Source organism: Lolium perenne, chromosome 2 (genome assembly GCF_019359855.2).
Source record: "Lolium perenne isolate Kyuss_39 chromosome 2, Kyuss_2.0, whole genome shotgun sequence".
Taxonomy (NCBI): Eukaryota; Viridiplantae; Streptophyta; class Magnoliopsida; order Poales; family Poaceae; genus Lolium; species Lolium perenne.
In genome coordinates this window covers 118,207,116-118,215,579 of record NC_067245.2, presented here as the reverse complement: position 1 = coordinate 118,215,579, position 8,464 = coordinate 118,207,116, and the positions used below count along the sequence as shown (strand labels likewise).

The 8,464-nt window shown below is 44.1% G+C and overlaps 1 long non-coding RNA gene across 5 annotated transcripts; it reads left to right on the top strand.

The window, feature by feature from the left end:
• Nucleotides 1-1,975: 1,975 nt before the first annotated feature.
• LOC127333553 (uncharacterized) lies at nt 1,976-8,212 on the top strand. 5 transcript variants are annotated; one of them, XR_011751869.1, is made up of 5 exons: nt 1,976-2,515; nt 2,701-2,977; nt 3,380-3,821; nt 4,349-5,557; nt 6,323-8,212. It is a non-coding gene; the product is annotated as an uncharacterized lncRNA (long non-coding RNA). The 5 variants fall into 5 exon arrangements; XR_011751868.1 differs by having other exon boundaries at nt 3,380-4,474; nt 5,387-5,557; XR_007871323.2 differs by having other exon boundaries at nt 2,903-2,977; nt 3,380-5,557.
• The last annotated feature ends 252 nt before the right edge of the window (nt 8,213-8,464 follow it).

Genomic DNA, 8,464 nt, shown 5'->3' with positions numbered 1-8,464 from the left:
GTTGGGGATGGTGGACGCCAGGGCAGCGGCTCCGGATGGTGGTTGAACGTCGAGGCGGCGGCCTCGGGAACCATCGCGGGTGGTGGCCCTTTGAGGTAGGGCTGCTACTCGTCATGGCTTGGGTGGCAATGCTGTGCCGCTTGTGCGGCGGTATGGTCGGCTCGGTCCACGCGTCCTAGAGTCGGCGGTCGGACTTTTATGTCGGGGCGGCGGCCCCGGATGAGTTGGTGTGATGGCCGTGGTCTGCGGCTGACTGCCCTGGGTAGCTTGGGCTACGGGTTGTTATTTCGTGCGGCATCGCAGCTCGAGAGCGAGCGGCGGTAAGTCGGGGCGACGGTCCCGGAAGGTGGTTGTCTTGGTTGACCGCGCAGGGCGTGGCGGAGCAGCAGAATGTCGGGACGGCGGCCCCGAGTGTTTGTCAACTTTGAGGGTGTTCGACCTTGTGTCGTGTGGGCGACGAGGTGACTATCAACGTTGGTCGTTGGAGTGTCGGGAACCGCTTCTGGCGCATGGTCTTATGGATACATGTTTCTTCACCTTTGTGGGAGCGTCCCGGGTCTGCTCCTCCCATAGTAGACACGGCTTCTTCTCTTGGACGCGGTGGGAGATCAGGTAGTTTGGTGGAGCGGGTGACCGTTGGTTGTGTTTGTGTGGTTGGTGTCCTTTTGCGGTTTCCGATGTGTCGTCGACGAGGGTGGACGTGGCACTGTTGTGTTGTTGTTGGGTGGGCTTGGCCCTACTTGTATCGGTTTTTGCCCGGTTTCCTCTAAAAAAACTGGGCACTTTCTTCTTAATGACTAGATAAGGCAAAGCTTTTGCCTTCGTTTCAAAAAAAGAGATGGGAGTAGAGATCTTCAAGCAAAGAAAAGCTACAAAAGTACATGATACATATACATACGCCCAGCAGCGGGCAGCATGGGTGGAGAGAGAGGCATAGGACCAAGCGATGTAGAATTGACATGACGATCAACTGCGCCGACCCCCGCATAATGGCCATTGCATTGGAGGACGGCGACATCGCTTGTTGGTCAGCTAGATCCATGGAGATGATGATATAGACGTGTTGCGAGGCGATGACCCAAATCCAAGAGTCGTCGATCTTGGAGGCATGTAGTGTGACGCGGAGCTGATGAGGAGGCGCTTGGAGCATGAACCGGCGAGACGTGCAACGGTGAAGAAGCGAAAGGGCTTGGTTCATATGGCTCCATTGAGTAGGAGGAGTTTTGGAGATCAATATTGAGTGAGGCTGATTGAGCTTGTCATAGCCATTGCAGAGGTCGGAGGGGTACGTATAGAGTATCATTTATCCATGGAGGTGGAGGTGGAGGTGGAGGTGGAGGTGAAGGTGAAGGATAATAAAGAGACCACCCTCTGCTCTTTTAACTCATCCGCTACGGCCTCCGATCAGTTCGTTTTTAGAGTAGAGGTAGCTTCGCAGTATGCTCTTGGTAGCTGAAGAGACAAACACTGCCAGTTACGTAGGAAAACTAACAGAAATAGCAAGAGTCAAAACTGGAAGGAACAAACAACATAAATCGCGTTAAGGTGAACAGTTTGCTGACGTGAAACGTTGCATGATAAGAAAATCTATACTGTGTTTGGATGTAATGAATTGGGGCTGAAATTGAGGAATTGGAATTCGGATGTTTGGATACATCTAAAGGTATAATAGATGCCCCCATAGGGGGCCTCACAACGATTAACACTTGTGGACCGTTCGATCTTCCCGTCTAGCCAATCTTGTCCGTCTGTTGCGGCTCAAAGCGGGGCTTGGTGGTTGGCAACACCAGCGCGTGGGAGTTTTCCCATTGATCCTCCAGCTAGCTAAAGCCATGTAACAACTATGTTTTACCCGCCTCGGAGTGCTCTTGGGCCCTACCTTTGGCCTGGCCCGCTCGTAGATCACTGTGGGTGGCTTTTGATTCAGTTAAGTGAGAGAAAAAGGTGAGACAAAATAAGCTACCGGGCCAAACCCTATCCAATCCACGCAGCCGAGCTATTCCCCAATCCCCTCCCTCTCCTTCCTCCCGTCCCACTCCCTGTCTCCTCCGGCGGGCGGCAGGATCCTCTCCTCCACCTCATGGTCTACGCCTCCAGAGGCCTCGCCTCGCTCACGGACTACCAACGCCTCGCTCCTCGCTCCAGGGAGAAAAAGAGAGGATGTGCTTGGTCTCTGCTGCCGCCGCCTCTGATGCAGCAACGGCGTTCTCCCGCAACGAGGCCATGCCCGAGCGGCCGCGCTTCCGTCGATCTCTCCCGCGCCATTCCCGCCATGAAGTTCTTCCACGTCGACGTCGCTGGGAGGGCTCCCAAGATGGACCAGGGAAGAAGGCTTTGGGCCGTGGTGGGCGGCTACAGGGGCGGCCGGCGATCTGCGAGGCCACGACGGTGTCTGGGGAGGCGACAACGATGGTCCACATCCCCACCAGCCGGGCCACCTCGCCGGTACCGCTGTCCCCACCTTTGCAGGCCACCTCGTCGGCACATCCATTCTCACTGGTCAACGCTGGATCAGGTGCTTATGGTCTCCCCTATTTCTCTTCCCCATCTCCTCACCTTTTTATCTTCCCCATCTCCTCACGTTTTTATATTCCTTTTCCAATTCATGTTTGATGTAAATATTGTACAACAGTGGATATGCTTTTGATGATTTTTTCCCTAATGTGATTGCATCTGCCATTTCTCGTGCTATTGATGCAGGAACACCTATATTCTTTGAAGCTGAATGGGTTTGCATAGTATGGCTGATTTATTATTCAGTTACTTACGTTGATGGAAACCTGTTCTGTATTGGGTTTCTGTGCTGATTTAGTAATTATGTTGCCTTTATAATTCACAAAGTTTTGTCAATGAACTGTCTTTGCTTGCGTTCCTGAAAGTTTGTCAGTACTTATGTTTACAGAAGAGTGATCATCGTACCTGAAGCTGGCCTAAGGTGTCCTTGCCGGCGACTTCACCGTCTCGAACCCATCTGCAGGTATACCAAATCTTTCCTGTATCATTTTGATTTTTTGTGCAATCATGGATTTGGTTATACTTGGTTGGTGTGTCAATATTGAGTGTGAATTGTTGACAATATTTAGTTTGAAGTATATTCTTACACTATAGAAAGATGAAACGAGCAACCCTGTATTGCGGATGTCACGTTTATGATTGCTATTCCAAAATCACTTCTTTCTTATTGATATTTATTTGACTATGGTTTCTTCTAATCTGAAAATATTTTTGGTTGCATTGGAGGCTTCAAGTGCTCTGAATCCCATAGTTCTGAATATTTACCTACCTCCTCTATATATTTCTTTTTATTCAATGTAAAAAAAATTGTGATGTAGAAAAAGAATCCAATGTTGATCCATTCAATGGTTATATGTGCTTCCAGGTTGATAGAGTTGGAAAATATACCCTACTACTGACAGCGGCAAGGCAAGCACGCCGGTGGATTATCTCCCATGTCCCGGGTTGCATGGAAGATCTAGGTTCCCGAGACTGCTTGATCCAGTGGGGGAATGACATGGGTTTTTGTTTTTTTCCAAGCGACCCAACAGGGGATCGATTTTCATTACCATCAAGATAACGAAAACAGCAGGTGTTCAGACAGTAAAGAAAGAAGAGAGAGGGGGATCGCCGCCTACTGCTAGCATTCTTCTGATACTTCTGGGCTCTAGCACATTCCTCTGGGGGTTGGCTGTCCTAGCAGTGTATATTTTGTTTATGGACACTGTAAAAATAAGCTGAGAATTATTTTATCGGTGTCTTACTTTAGTTCATCCTAACGTTTCCAGCTGCTCCCTATAATGCTATCAAAGGAAACGAGCAAACAGGTAATGGAGATATACATTTTTGTGATTGTTCTTAATTTCCATCGCTGGGACTTGGAACCAATGATATTCTTTCAATTGTAAGTTTGACGGTTCAACCCATAGTGGTGCAGGTTAGATGGTGTTCTTTCGATTGTAATTTTTTTTGCAAAGGGAAGGTCTATTGCCTTCCCTTCAGAGCCTCCAGTAATGCTCATTCACACAGATAATCAGATATAGTTGGCCACAAGTATTTTCCAAAAAAATGAAATGTTTGATATTACATTTCATCATTAAGCAGCAAGAGTATGTTTTCCCTGTCAAGTATGTTACAACAGAACTTGAGCATATCCATTTTCTACTCTGCTACATGTCGTGTACGCTTGGCCAGATTTGAGAATATACGAGTATATCATTAATACCTTCGTGGAGCTTTCTATCTAATGTCATACTTGATCAACACTCATGTTTGATTCCTGATTGTGCTTTACAACTGTGAGAGACTTCATATGTACTTGATATTTACTGTTTTTCTCATCTTTTCCATGCAGGTGGACACCTCTTGTCTAGATGGAAGCCAAATTTGTAAAACATTGAAGAAGCCAAATAGTATAGTTTTTTGGTGGTGCTTTTAACTTCTAATGGATATGGTAGGCGACTGCAACATTAAGTCAAAGGTGATTGAGTGTGATTAGGTGGTCTCTGATAGTATAAAGATTTGTTACTAACCTATCAAATACATACAAGGTTCTCCAGTCATATAGTTAATAGGATGGCAATGTAAGCTTGCTGAAGCTATTTTGCTTTGCTTTCTTCTTGTTATGATCTACTCTTGAAACGCTTGACTGGTACACTGATAGCTAATATATCTAGAATTTGGGTGGTTCTATATTTTTCTTGTCATATTTTGTATACTTGGAAGTTGTATCTTACTATTTTGTAATTTTTGAGGATCTATAGTTTCTCGATCACAGTCTGTTCTGCGCTTTAGTTTATTTTCAGAGAACATAGAATATAAAGTAGTTTTTGTCCTGCAGCTTCGTAAGCATACTGTCTATACAACCCAATATCCGTGCTCCGGTGATTGCAGCTAATTAGTTTTGCTTAATATCTTTCTTTGGTTTCACATGCACCATACTTTCATTTATTTTTCTTCATGCAAAGCATAATGTTTTTCTCAATAGGTATTATCTGGGTTATTTTTGGAATTCATCCTGGGACTGCTTCATGCTTAGTTTGTGTATGCCACCCAGAATTCAAGATGTAGTCATATAGTTAGGTACAAAGTTTTTTCCCCTGGTGTGTTGTAAATATTTTACTGTGATTTTTTCGGACAGCTAATTCTAAGTGCGCTGACATGGATTACTAATGTTCATTGCTATTAGACCGGTTTGTTTTACTAGCTGGGTCAGCTGAATGTTAAAATGGGAGCCAGGATAGTGATAGTCCTCGTTGGGCTGTAAATTTGAAAAGTTGTTAGGTTTCTATTATGGAGTTCTTAGAATCGTACCATTTATCTTCATACGTTATGGCTTCTGGAGTAGAAGAATATGTTAATTGCTAATACCCTCATTCTTCTGATATTTCAGATTTGCAAAGCTGCATTGAAAAGGCATTTGACTGCATTTATATACTCGTTACTTTCAATTTAGTTCATGCTTGGTTCAGTTGTTGGCCGTGTGATTGCTAGGCTACCTAGGGATTGTTCTGTGAGAATCGATCAGCCTAGATGGAGAATTCTCGCAACAAACTTTGGCAAGGTAATTTTCTCATAATGAAAAGCTTACATGGTTGCTCTTTGTCCCTTTCTTGTGAAACTCATACCAACTCATTTTTTAGATGTCAAAGTAGTTGATATTCGATAATTAATGTCACCCTTCTGCTGCTTAACGCCTTTTGTATTTTTAGAAAGCATAAGTGATGTTCTTATGATTTCTATTTTGTATCCTGGCAATGACATCAATGAAGTTGGCTCATAATGGTGTTATTCGTCAATTTATAGACCCTTCTATATTTTCAATAAAGATTGTATAGAGATTCATGGCTAGCTGCATAAGCATAATTCAGTAAGAATTTATCTAATTTCCCTGGAACACTATTGTCCAGTATATACATGTATTTGCTGATTCTAACAAAGATGCATGCTGATCTCTGAAAAATACAGTACATATCTTTATCTTAAAACTATTGCTGTGTAGCTTGAGTAGTTGGTTGATTTAGGTTTGTACTTCTTTGTAACTAAAACTAATTTACATCTGCATCTTATTAAGTTAGGCCAACTGCCATTTCTTTGATTGTATTGTAACCCCTGATTTGCCACCCTCCTTTGTAAAAATGGACTTTACCAACGTGTGAATATCCACAGACATGTTTACGAAAATTGGAGTATGTGGTTCAGATTAAGTTCCTTGAATGAAACCTCTTGCCTCAATAAAAGGTCTGATGTGCTACATGAATAATGTGAAATGAAGTCATATATCCACTGGAATAAAGTAGGTGTACTTGTTTTTTGTTTGTTTTTTCAGTGCCATTTCACTTCAGTTAGCTGAAAGACAATACGATGAGCAAGCTTTCTACCATTTAATTGTGTACTTTCTCGTGTCAATGAGGTGACTGAGCCAACACACTCAGGTTCTTTGTACTTTGTTATTTACTCAGTTTTTTAATATAGTCAAGTTCTCACATGTCGTAAATCCTTTTATATCCACTTTTCTGCAAGGAATGTATGTATTTTCATTGGATGCATTTGGTTTTCTCTTGATAACATTCAGTCATTAAGGCTATTTTTTGGATATGAAAGCACCTGTTCATTTCTTATCTGTAACTAAACATTGCTTCCTGTAGATTTTCGTGTTTGTAATTTCTGGAAATCTGTGTTATCATCAACTATGCTATTGGTCTGTACATTTTTAAGGTTTAATCAGCATGAAGAATACCAGTCGAGGAAACAACATAATCAAGTGTTCCAAGCCTTTCGAAATTGGACACATCACTACCCAGTAGAGAAGCAGCAAATTAAGAACCAGTGAACAAGATGCTAACTACTCTAGCACTTCTATTTTCAATATTTTTTGTGCAGCGAGCATGATTTACAAAAAAGATTGAACATCTTTGGCCTACATCTTCATCTATTTCCTCATTAACCCTGTGGCTCGGAGTTATTGTCTTGAGCCGATTGAGAATTAGGATGAGCTATTGCTAAACTTAGAATCAAGATCGTCTCCCTAAAAATTGGTGTGCACTCCTTAAGTACCAGTAGGGTTGCTTATAGCCCATTTTACTCGGCTATTTTATATCTTATATGACACACCATGTCTTATCACCCCTTTAAGAAGTTTCCTTTGTTGTTTCTACAAAACGCCAAGATCCACCCCTGTTTATTAATAGCATTATTATACAAAATATAAACACATGCGAGAGCCACGGGGTGCACACTTCTAAATCGCATATCATACTTGGGTCTTGACGCTGTGATCATCCATTTGGTAAAAACTAAAACAAATTACCTTCTGCATATAATCGTTTCATTAACCTAAATTAATGGGGTCGTGCGCTAAGGCGCACATCTTTTATGAAATTATTAGAGCCTGGAAACTTGGCCGAATTCCAAGCCCACCCGCGCGCAAGGCAATTTTGCCATCGATCAATACGGAGGTCCTCCGCTCCGTATCGCGCTGAATTGGAGATCCGGTAACGTTTCACTCCTCGGTTCTTCTCCCTCCCCTCTTCCTCATGGTCAACCTCAGATGATCAGATCCCCCCTCGATCTCCTTCGTCCAGCGTCGTCGGCCACCTCGGCACCTCCCCCACCTCAAACTGCTCCGGCCACCTCCCCCTCCCTTCTGCAACCACCGGTTTCCCCTCCTCCACCATTAGCGCACATGGTTTGCTCCGAGCACGGGATCCTGATCCACTGGCGTTGCCAAGTCGTCTCCGCCGGCCACACATTCTTTCTGTACCTGCAGCCCGGCGGCCAGGTGCCCCTCCACGCGTTCTTCCCGAACCTGAAGCCACGATGGAGGGGCGAGAGCACACAAGCCGGCTCGCCCTGCCCTCCATCGTTCATGTGGTGTTCGGCCGAGCCACGATGAGCGAGCAGAGGCACTGGAGCGAGCATGTCATGGGCAGGGGAGTCGGCGGGTAGATTGTGGCCGAGCATTTTCAATGCGGGTGCTCTACGCCCGCGAGGGGCTCATGGCCACCACAACTTGACGCCAGAGAGGCCGGATGGCAAATCCTGTGGAGTTCATGTTTTTCCGCTGCCAAGCCATACATCAGATGTGTACTACTCTAGCGTAAATCTTTTTTCGTAGTTACAGGAAACCTCAGGTTCTAGTAAATTTTTCAGCATACACATAGCCGATGTTTTGTCGTAACATGAAAGAATAAATCTATGATGGACCGATTAGATGTTCTGCTGCTGCTATAAATCTTGTCTTGTTTATGCTGATCGATGAAAGGGATTAGAAGCGGCACAATAATGGGCACCGTGGTGTGTTCTTTGCTGATCCTATCTCTTCCCTGTTATAAGAGATCCAAATATTTTAATTTCACAGTTGTGATGTATGCCGTATGAACTGAGCTGTGCTGGAACTTTACTTTATTTGTATGTGAAAGGTGAACTGTTATGCTGTATGAATAGAACATATAAATATTTTAATATATAC